Genomic DNA, 12551 nt, shown 5'->3' on the forward strand with positions numbered 1-12551 from the left:
TCTTCAGGGAGCTGATCTGTGGCGCTGATACTTCGACTGTCCTCTCTTCCCGCTCACAACAGTAAACTGATGTCATGTTGGCAGACTTTTTTTTTTATTTAAACATTCAACGTTGTCTATTATGAAGCACATGCGCTTTTCTTGATAGTTTTTTGCAGCAAAATAAAAGTGTGTATACGCTCACATTTTGCATTTATTTGAATGCAGGTAACTAAAATATATTATGCAGTTAATTAGCTTTTATATGAGTCATGCTATTGAGCAAATAAATATAGCAATATTGGCAAAATGAAGAGTTAATAGAGATAGCAGTTCACAGAACAGCGGAAATGTAATTGGTACAGCAATGAAATGTCACTTGAGAAAAAGAAAGAACACGTCGTTGACACAATTCTACAATCTTACAGCGAAGGTTTGCCTTGAAAGTGATCTCAGTTCATCCTTTTTTACAGCGTTTAGACTGAAACCAGTGTTGAGTCAACGACAGGTCGGTGGAGTCTGCGCTGTTCAGCGTCTCAGCTCCACCAGTGAGGTCACAGCTACTGAAGGTACTTTCCTGTGGGCTCGCAGTAAACACTGCTGCTCCGTGTGACATACTGTATGTCGTGGCCTCCTGCGCTGACTGGGACGACAGTGTGTTTTCTGTGCAGCAACAGACAGCGATTCAGGTGAAACACGGTCGTGAGTCTGAGTTCTGCTCAGTTCCACTGGTTGCTTCTGATGGGTTTTATTTTCACCATTCATCACTCTCTGTCACCTTTGGAGTTTATTCCCGGTCGTCTCTTGTTTCCACATGCTGGGAGCATTAAATCAAGCAGAACCTTCAGACCTCCGTAAATGAATCATGATGCTTCTATCATTTAGGTGGAGCAGTTCTGACTAATGACCTTCAGGGGCTTCATACGTGTCGGTCGTAATGCAAGATGGGTTTACAAGTTCATAAAGCAATAAACTGTGGCCCGTGGTGTTACATTCTAAATCAGTTTTTCTCACCCAGAAACACCAAGTCTGGCAGTGTTTGACTAAGCCGCACGCACCGACTCAGGCACCAGTGGTGGACATGCAGTGACCCACATTCCTGGCGGCGCTTGACGGCACTTGGCTCTCGCTCTGCGTTCGCACCTTCAGGAAGGCGGCCTGGTCCCAGCCCAGTCCACGGGGTGGGGATCATGTGGATGTCACTTGTGAGAATCACCAGAGATATTGGTGCAGTGAGATTTGACTCGCTGCAGATCACAGCAGTGAAAACAGAGCGCAGCATTATTCATTTAAGCAAATCTGTCTGTCAATAACATCAGGTGTTTATCAGCCGAAACACCTGAGTTATCAAACACCCGTGAGTGTGTAGTCGCACTGTACACGTAGTTTCCGGTGTCTAGCGCCGAGTCGCCTGAGGCGAGCAGCTCACCACCCGCTGAGAGTTTCCCGAGACAAAGTGCAGCTCTCCAGCCGGGATCAAGTCCGCGGCCGACTGGCTTGTGTTCGCATCTCAGACTCCTGAGCCCAAAGAGCGTGTCTCACCAACGCTGACTGCTGAAAGAACCTGAGGTCAGACAGGTATCTGCTCCCAAATGCGTCAGATTTGAAGCATGTGTTTTATTCCCTGAGATTCCTCTGATAGCTCCAGCTGATAAGGACCTTTCCCATCATTCACCACTCTCACGGTGAAGCCTGTAGCCGCCGTGAACCGAGCCAGAGAGCCAGGTGAATCAGGAACACACACGAGGCCTTGTTTGGAAAAACGCACATTCAAATCAATTTCAATGGTATGAAAATTGTCATTCTCCACATCCTCCTCTTTTCCCAAAGTGACATTCCAGGAACATATGTGATAACCATCTGAGAGCGTAATTGCAGAGCGCCGGACCACAGATCAGCGCGCTGGTCACAGGAGGTGGTTTGATGGTGGCGTCTGAGGAACTTCCGCCGTGAAGAGGAATTCTAATGACAGGCCTCGCTCCCCTCTTTGTTTACAAGCTCCAAAGGCAGTCGGGGAGCTGCGAATATCCAGACAGTGCTTGACGGAAGAGACGAGAAGTCCACCTTCTTCTCTCTGTCGCTTGTTTTTGCACTGCGCTGCTGACAGACTGGCGTTTGGAGAGCGCAAACATCCGCCAGCCTCCTGCAAACACCGCAGGTGGCTTCAAAAGAAACGTATGGCCTGTTCACTGGCTCAGATAAGTATCACATCAGCAGATTCCTTCTTTCTTTTGATGAGGATTTTACTTCACTTTCACTTTTTTGTTGCCAAAATATTTGCATTATCACAAAAATAAACCATTAAAAAAAGACATTTTATTTAAAGGATATCCCTTCAACAGCTCTATATTCTGTACCTTCAGCGCAAAAATACATTTTATATATGAGGAAATATTCAAATATAACACAACTATTCATCTCCTTTTCAGTCAAGCGGGAATCTTTCATATGGTTAATAAACAGTCTCCACAGGAGCCTAAGGCCCGCCCACCTACTCGTGCATCATATGGGACCAAAGTTCACAAAAATATGAATATGAATGTCAATAAACATGTATTCAGCTACTATATATATGGTAATGGTATATTTTTTCCAAAGAATCTTTGATATTTGTTCCTTTTTTTTCCAACCAGACACTGTGATGTTGCGCATTAAAAGATTTTATTTTTATTTTTTATATTTACTACATTAAATTAGAAAAGATTATGCAATCCTTTTACAAATGATGTGAATGACATTCATGTGAATGTCAAACCAAGATTTTACATTTATCTTGATTTGAATGATCTGATTATTATTAATAATAATAATTTTACTTAGCTGTTTCAGTAAGAATTATATTTTTTCTGGTCAGTATTTTTCGTCTTGATTTTATTATTATTATTTATTTATTATTTATTATTTATTTATTTATTTTGGATGTATGTATTTCCCTTTTGTCTTGCAAAGTTCCTTATCTTAGTGATTTATTTTCCATTAATCAGACAAAAATTCTGCTAAAAATGTCTTAAATCAGTACATTTTTCACCAAATGATTGATGATGAAAAGTTACTTAAGGATCTATTTTTTTATCAATGAATTACAATCATCGCAACAATCTGACAGCACAGTTATTATTGCATTCCCTGTTAAAGAAGAAGAATCTAAACCCAAACAAACCAAATAACAAAACTTTTATGTACGAAGAAGAAACATGTGCGTGAGCTTTTGTCTGAGCGTTGGATTCATAGGCAGCATGTCGAGGTGGCCCCGGCTCTGCCGCCCTTCTGTTGGAGTACTGCGGCTAGACTGGGAAGATGTCGGCGTCTCCTTGACATGTTGACCCTCTGTTGACTCAGGCATTAAATCTCCATGGAAACACTGGAGTGTGAAACAGGACGTGTCCCTGCCTTCACCTTCGCATCAGCTCCAGATAAATTCATTAGTCTGCGTGGACCCCGCCAGGCGGCGGTGACAGTTCAGGTGTGTGCGCTTGCTTTGCATGACATTTGTTTTCCTAGAGGACAGGAAAGTTTTGTTTTTATTTTCAGTCAACAGGCGTTTGCACACTGGATTTGGAGGCTAAGCCAACAGACTGAGTCAGAGCTGCTTGTTGAGACCTGACAGGTTTCTTTTGTTTTGTTTTTTTAAACTCGCCCGCTTCTCGCTGACAAAGTTTAGCAGCACCTCTGGGATCAGCTCACCGAGGGTTACACCTTCAGGAGGCTTGTGCAGTCTTCACATTAGGGGCTCAAGTGGTCATCCATGCTCTCCCTGTGTCCAACAGTGCTCACTGGAGCTGACTGCCAGGACTCTGGAAAGCAACTAGTGGAAGCTGATCATCTGTAAAACAGAGAAAGACTAGATCTAGATTTGTTCTTCTCTCAGGTCCTTTTCGATCCCTGAGGCCACGTCGAAATGGGAGGGTTGTTATTGCGTGTTTGATGTGAGATTGAAACACATTTATAGTGGAACTTTTGAAGAAGTTTGCTGACGCTGTTTACCTGTTGACACCTTGATGAGAACTGACTTTTTTTTTTGGAAGTCAGAATTTGTCTTTTCCGGACGGTCAAGCGGGCCGCACACACAACGATAAACAGCCAAAATCTTGATGTGGATTATGTGGAGAGCCGGTTGGTCCTGTCAGGTGTATCAGAGCCGATCAAGAAGATATACGACACTTTAAACAAGGTATGCTTAGCAGCATCCGTCTCATATTCAGAACAACTCTCTTAGGGATGGGTGACAACTTATCGTTACCGCCAGATATACACCACCAAACACCTCCTCAATGACAATTCTGCATCTCAAGATAAACTCGATAAACACACTCACTCTTTGCATTGGACCTGCACACGTGAGCATGAGGAGACCGTGACGGCGCTGTGCTCCCCAGCTCAGCAGCGTTTGACAGCCGACACCAGCGTGTGACAGTTGTGGAGAGTGTGGTGGACGTTGGTTCACCATGGTAGTTTGAAAGTGATTTTGAATCCAGGGAACCTTTGATCATGACACTGGTCGACTCTGAGTCTCTGGATCCCAGAGATCCAGAGGACCACTCCATCTTACTTGATGAGATGGAGTGGTCCTCATAGGTTCTCTGACGCGCTCGTCTGCCTTGGTTCACATCAACACATGCAGCTCTCCCGCTGCCAAGGTGACAACAGTTGGATACTGGATATTGGCGGCGGCGTCCTCTTCCGCGTCCCCATTAGGCTTCACTGATGGAGGACACACTCTCACAGGCAGCGCTAATGCTACAAACCGCCATCAGTTAGGGACCATCAACAAATTCTAAAGCCTCAAAGTATGAGTGACATCTTCAATAAGGCCATGGAAAACAAGCATTTTAGGAGAGAGAATTGTGAAAAGGTTTTTCATCACACAAGACAAAGGACTGACTGTTTGGATCATGATCTGGAGAAAAGAATCTGACTGAATGATCATTTCTTCACCTGAGGATTTCTAATGTTTCTTCAGTAGCATCTAGGAAATGTGTCCAGACTGCTCCATAGTTCAAGTCAACTGTTCAGAGACATGAAACACAGCAGACAGACGGCTCCGTTTAACCCCTAAATAAAGCTGGCAGAGCAGCCTGTCAGACACCAGCGGCTTCTACCAGAGACCTGAAACATTGAGTTTCTCATCTCTGCACTGAGTTCACTGTTCTATTGAAACATCAACAAACCATGACGTTGGAGACAAACTCCACTAATAAGTTTAATCATAAAACAGTTTCAAGAGAGACTGAGACATGTGTCCAACACATGTCTCAGTCAGAATGAACATGGATTCATCCTGATAATCATAGTTATCGCCGTAATGACTACATATATTGCGATAACTTTTTTTTTGTCCATACCACCCATCCCTAAACTCACCTCAGGTACACTGAATAAAGTCACCAGAATTTTCTCCACAATCTCTTCTTTATTTCAATTATTTTATTCAGAATTTATCTGTTAAATAAATGTAGTTTGTAGTGGTGTTTCGCCTTTGTTTCCTGTCAGGGAGGACGAGTCAGTGAAGCACAATCTTAATGTGTGTGGTGTTGAGACTAGCGGAGGCTCTGCAGGCTCAGCCATGAACGGACCTGTTGTCTTCATGTGTGGCGTCTTTCACAGGTATAAAAAATCGCAGTCATCTGTGATCAGACAGGAAACTTCCTGTTCCGAGACCAAGACATTATGGAGACTGAGACAAGACCAAGACATTTGGAGCTCAAGTCAAAGACGAGTCTGAGACAGTGTATATCAGGAGTCTCAAACTCATCCACAAATGAGCTGCAGTCTTTGCAGGCTCACGTTGGATCAGGTGTCAGCAGAGGAACAGACACTGACGCCCACTGTGGCCCTCTAGTGGATCAGTCAGACCCCTGATAAATGTCAAAGAATACTGCAACACAAGGTTGAATGACAACATACGTCTTTGTGTGACATGACAGGACAGTGGCAGGTCTGGTTCGTTCTTGGACTCCTGACAGGGTGAGGACCTTGTTTTTAGGGCACACGTTTAAACGGTTGGGCCGTACTGACCACAGACCAGGAGGAAACTGGCCAGCGGCATGTTGAACTGCAGGAGGGGCTGGTGCTCTTCACAGAGAAGAACACAGGGAGGAGATGTTCAAGATGATCTCAAGCCAGTGCTGCGGCGGAGGAACAGACCCAAGATCCCGAGTCTGTCTTTAGACGCTCGTCCAAGTCGATCATGAGATGCATGTCATAAGTAATAAACATAAACGCTAAGCTCCACACAGCACGCACACATATTAGTGACACATCAAGTGTTGCTAAACCAAAGTCACGAGCTCATGAAGAGTCACGGTTTCTCTTCCTCATGATGTCGGGTCACTCAAGGTCTTTGACACACAATCTCAGCAGCTTGTTCCAGCAAAGATATTTCCTGAGGAAAGTTGTCATTTTCAGGATGAAATTTGTAAACCATGCCGTTTTTAGGGCGCACAACCACTTCCTCCCTCCAGGAACAAGGTGGGCAGTGCTGAAGACGCAAGAATGGCGTGAATTCTCAGTTCCCACTGGCGATATATTTAACAGCCTCACTGACCACCACCTCCTACAACGCTGCCTCCATTTCCTCTTAAGAGCTACACGATCAATACCTCTACAGTGGCCATGTTGGTAATGGAGTTTTGTCATTAACCTATGACGATGGGCTGCTCCCCCTGGTGGGTATATTGGTGAACAACAATACCAAGGCATGAAAGCATGTGATGGATGAGGATAACCTCATTTAAAAAGCGCGGACACATTTTTATACGTAAAGGGTGCCATTATTATAAAGCAAATGGCAATGTACTCAGCGCGTGCACAGACTCACTTGAGACCTCAACAATCTGCTCAACACCTGACAGGGTCTGACCAACCAGCATCTAAATACAGCTCCCCACTGCAAGGCCTCCTTTTGGTTTTGGAAGTGGGCGGAGCAACTGTTTTTGTCCATGGGAAGCATCAATAAAGATTCACGGAGCACAACATGGAGCAACGCAAACTGGTTTTCTCATATCAAACCCCGACTTCAGTGTTCACACAGCTTTGTTTTTGGCCAACCTCTCTGAAAATGCAGTTGAAGTTCTGATGACCGTGTTGTGTGGCGAATTGTCATGTGATGAGAAATGGCAAATTGGGCGAAAAAAACGTCCACTGGTGGAGGGAGGGGAGAAGGTTCCCTGAAGGTGTCGCCCCCTGGGATGTAATGTAACATGGCAGGAGAGCTATGATGGTGGAGTCCAGTGTGCTGCGGGGGTCCACGGTGGCACAGCTTCAGCTCATGATGCTCATGAAACTCAAACATCCAGCGAAACTTTGGCCTCTGAAAACCCTCCAGGAGCTACTGATTAACAGCGAGAGCCGCTGTGGGAAGGTGATGTGGTTTCACCCTGACTTGGACCGATAATCCCCTCTCCACCAGGTAAACACTGAGCAGCCCCCGTCCTCCATCCAATCCCTCAACCACAGGCAGCAATGCCAGCCTCTTCAACACGCCTCCACGGGACATTGTCATCACAATACTTTGGTGGAGTTTTTTATTGCGATATCTGCTGTTAGGAAAACCGTTTGTTAGGAATGACGTGGGTTGGATTCCAGAGAGACCCTTTGATGTAGCAATTAAACCTGGTTTAAGCCAGTCCTGAGCTCACGTTGGAGGCTCAGGGTCGTCTCACCAACTTAGACCTTTGGTACGAATCTATCATGGACTGCATGATCTCAATAATGAAGATGAAGTTGTGTGACAGAGTGAGGAGTCAGGCCGGTGCCAACCAGTCTGTCCACTGTGTGTAGCAGCAGTTACTCTTCATCACTTTGTATTGATCTTTCCATTTTCAAATGCACATCATTTAACGTCAGACTCAGAAGAACCATGAGACGACAGTTTGTCTTGCTGCGCTAATGACCGTGATATTGAAAGGATGCAGCTGCAGTACTGACTTGGCGCCTGTGGTACCACGCATGGAAGCAGGGCAGCCTGGCGAGGTGCCAAGGGCGCACGTTGGTGCGTGCAGGTGACTGGAAAGAGGACGCAGCTGAGCGGAACCAAGAGTCCGCAGAGACCACGAGGTCCTTCAGGAGCCACCAGCTGTGAGTCTTGAACAAGAGCAGCCGCTACGATCAGCTTCCCTTTCAGCTCACCTCTTCTTCTTGATGAAGTGTCCTGTCACGGTGGAATCTGGGCTCTGATTGGTTAGCATCTGATGCAACGAACGTCTCTTGAACGGGGCTGAGGCTGCGACCCTGACCCGGAACCCTCAGAGAAATATGGTCCTGTGAAATATTGGCCAGCGAAGGAAGGGCCAGCGGATCCCCCCGCAGTCCATCGCATCACTGACATGTTGGCGTGTGTTGTGATGGGCCCACGGCCGTGTGATCCGCCCTGCACCAGTCACAGTGAACCAAGAGGGAAAAAACAGTCCCACACTCGGGACCCAAAGTCATAGGACCCAAGGACATCACTGCCAGGATCTGGGCAAAGAGCCACAAAGCTACTTTTGTTTTACTGGGGAAGAAAAAAACTCGAGCAGACAAACGACAAAGAAATACAGCGACTTACATGCAGCTGACCCACAAGCGCTTGTGTTGTTTTCAGCCCTCTATAGCTGTTGAGCTCTGACCGTGAGGTGTGTTTGAGATGTCGCTTCACTTGCTTGTTTATATAAGTGCCACTAGTCAGCCCATATGACTAGCTTGAAAGAAAACACACACGTTAGATGCTAACTATTATTGCTATTGACAAAATAAAAATGCTTTTGTTAGTTTAAAAACGATTTGTTTCTTTTAAGATGGATAAAAGCAAATGATGTCCTATTGATGTTTATAATATTTTTAAAGTCCCCTGCCATTTTTGAAATGTAATTTCCTGTTTTATGTTTTTCATAGCACCATTCAAGTTTTGAAGTAGACAGTGACAGTGGCTGAACTTAAAAACACAAGGATATAAAAGTCAATGGATGAACCAAGTGAAATGGAAACTGAATGAAAATCACATGATGAGTCAGAATACAGTCCACTGGAGAATCAAGCACAGAGGGAGGAAGTCACATGTTCAGGGAGCGGACAACACAATGGTCACGTCTCCGATGTGACAAATAGATTTGAAGTATATTTGATTCATTGCGGGTCAGAGGGTCAGTCACTGTGGAAGTGAGGACGGCCCAGGCGTGACACAACAGCGGCCCACGCCCCAGACGTCTCTCCATCGCGCTTCATCCGCCACCTCACGCGTCCAGACTGAACCCAGCAGACGCTTCAAGGTTCTTCCGTCTCAGGTGAACCGGACCCAGGAGCCTGCAGAGCATGGCCCTACTGTAACAGCACGGGCGTCCACGGAAGCTGTGATGTCATCAACAAGCGACATGTTTTTCAGGCTGTATCCAGTCATCAGGTTTATCTTTTGCGGATAGAAAATTAGTTAGATGGTTCTTCTAGTCGAGTAGCTACACACATGTACTTCAAAACCTAGCGCCTCAGTTTACACTCGCGGGAATACAAAACATACCAACAAGTTTATTTAAAAAAAAAACAAAAAAAACAATGTAAATCAGTTGCCAAGTCAAGCAGCGAGGGCAGTGGCACACAAACAACACAGTAGTGATGTCTGTGCAACTGTTGTGAGCAGCCACATACAAAAGATATTAACATGTGACATTTGGGAGGAAAAAAATATTAATAAGAAAAAGTGTGTTGTGTGTGTTTTTATCTTTAAAATGTTCAGGCTTTGCTTGTAAATCAGTGAATATGCGACTATCTATTTTAATAATAAATAATAATAAATACCAGCACAAAAAAATAGGAACCATTATTACAAAATAAACATATATTTTTAATCCATTTTGAGGAGATATAATTTCCACAAAAAGGTCATTGAAGGACAACTACTTGTCCAACATAATAATGGAAGCATTCACGCATGAAATATCCATAGTCAAGTGTAAAAAAGTAGCTTTGCTCCTCAGGATCAGCTCCACATCACTGTCGTCTTTGTGTACATTGTGGTGACTATTTTCCTGCCCGGATGTGGCTCTCTTGACTGGGACACTGGTGTCCAAACGTGAGCTGATCTATATGAGCAGGGTGTTGTCTTCTCATCGCCTCGTCCTCGTCTCTTCTAATATTGGCCCATAATATTCCATGCCGCACGGTGATGATCCTCAGACTCATTAGTAACTGTCTTCAAACACCCGCAAGGATTCCAGTCTCAACCTCTCGCTGTTTACTCTCTGCTGCTGCGTTGGTTTCCGTCACTGTAAACAAATGGCATTCCACTCACGCAGCCAAAATTAGACTGAAGGTTTGTGGCAGTTGTTGCATGCTGCCTCTCCTAATCTATACCACCTGGAATTTCACATCATAAACTTGGACGCCGACCAGCGCTCGCATTACTGCGTCTGCTGTGAACCCCAGCTCTCTTCGTCACTAAAAGCCTTGTTGAAGAAGAGCGGGGAGACACTTCTGAGAAACTCCGCGAGGATCTGACAGCAAGTCTGGACAGATCGTTGAAGATCAAGATCATCGTGTGCTGATACATGGCATGTAACCAGGGAACGGCTCTCCATGGGCGCAGGCCAGAAGCAAGCGCTCGGAACAAATCTTAATAATCCCTGGGGGGAGGATTTATTAATGTTTATAAATTCATCCATGAATAGGATGGAAAAGTCTTTAGCGCCGACTCTTTAATTTATCATCTTATCCATTAAAGGTGTAATAATGAATGGAAATCAAAATAATAATTGCAAAATCATAACTCTAAAATACGTATTTTATTAATGGAAAAATAATCTAAAATATGGAGATGAACTTTTTGTTTGAAGAAGAAGAAGAAGAAGATAAAAAATAACAAGAATATAAAAAAAGCTAAAATAATACTAACAAATAAAAACACATTTTGTTACATTTTGCGAAATGAAGTTTGTGAAATAATAAGGAAACTGAGGACAGCAATACAGCAACACGTAACAGTGACACTACTCACTTAAAAATACAAAATCTAACCCCATCACTGAAACAATTCAATCAATAAAATTAAATTAGTAAAGCATTGGGTCATGTGATTCATGTTTTCCTGATAATACAAAGACATACTGATGCAGACTGGAAACTCTGTGACTTCCCCGAACGGTGACTCGGATCTGAAACAAGTCACGCTTCTACTTCTCTTCATGCTTCTGCATCTCCCTTCATTTCTTGGAATATAGCAGGTAGAAAGTCTGAGGTCATCTGCGGCTGAAAATATCTGACTCACCGTCTGAATGACAGAAAAATCATCATTATCATGCGGAAGATGAACCCTCACCTTTTCCTGTTAAGCTTTCTGGACTAGTGCAAGTTGCTCGGGCAGCAAGCTTCAGGTGTCAAGAGTGACAGTGCGTGAACACCAAGCACATCAAAACCATCACACAGCAAGAAAACAATTCTGCAGAAACCTGCTTTTGATCAAACAAATGATCATCAGTGCGAGGGTTCACTAGAAACTGCCGGAGTGAAACCATGGACCTGGTGACTCAGACGTGCTGGGGCGGTTTCTCAAGAAGCACTTCCCCATTTCTTCCCCAAGATTGATGAAAAAACACAGATGTTGCTTGTTTTGTATTGCCATTGAAAACTCTCCACACACATCTGTATTGTTACCTCCTGTTGTCAAAATAACAAATATTTTGTAAACAAACGGTTTCAACTCGAGTCATGGCGAGTCAAAGGCTGAGGGTCGGACAAGTCTGCAAAACAAACCTAAAATCCAACATGACACATTGAATGTTGATCCCAGCTTAACCAAAGGCTCCAAAGGTCTTGAAACTGGAACTGAGGGAACCTGAGTCCTCTCTGTGTGGAACATGTTCCCTCACGGTGACAGAGGGAAACGGTCTAGTTGGACCAAGAAAGAAATGAAATCCTAAAGGGAAAAACAAGGAGTTTCCCTGAGCCACAGCCAGAGAGGGGAGAAAGACCGTGCAGGAAGCTGACCACAGGAAGTCACTATCCAAAACAGGAAGTGAGGAACGTGGCGCCCATGCTTACGGGAGGTGGGTTTCCTTGAGGCACTCTGGTTTCCTCCCACAGTCCAAAAGCATCCATACACATCTTGGTGAGTCCACATGGTCTGTAGCTGTGTGTCCACTGCCTCTTTCCCTGTGTAGCGGTTACGTATTTCACTGGAGTGATGGGAATTTTTTTTTATTTAAGATTCATGACATAAATAAGATATTTTCACATAAAAAAAAACCCACCCCCCATCATTAAAAGACACTTTAACATGCCTGCAGCCTACATGAGGATCCGCAAGGCTTCTCCCTCAGACGTGCCAGTAAAGCTTGTGAATGATCTTGTCCCATTGATGCGCTGCTGTAAACAAGGTGCCGGTGTATTCTCTGCTGCTGTCATGACTGAAAGCCTGAGTCATCATTAACCAAATGGTCTCCCTCCACAGAGTGTATCCAGTCACTGTGGACCTTCTAACTAGCCCCCCGTCTCACTTCTCTGCCCCGTGTATTTCATGAATATTTCTTGCTTCACAGAGGCTCCTTTAAACCTGATATTTAGTGAAGCTGGAGTCGAGTGTCCTCAGTACAGGCACCCTTGAGCGA

This window comes from Synchiropus splendidus, chromosome 9, assembly GCF_027744825.2.
Source record: "Synchiropus splendidus isolate RoL2022-P1 chromosome 9, RoL_Sspl_1.0, whole genome shotgun sequence".
Lineage (NCBI taxonomy): Eukaryota > Metazoa > Chordata > Actinopteri > Syngnathiformes > Callionymidae > Synchiropus > Synchiropus splendidus.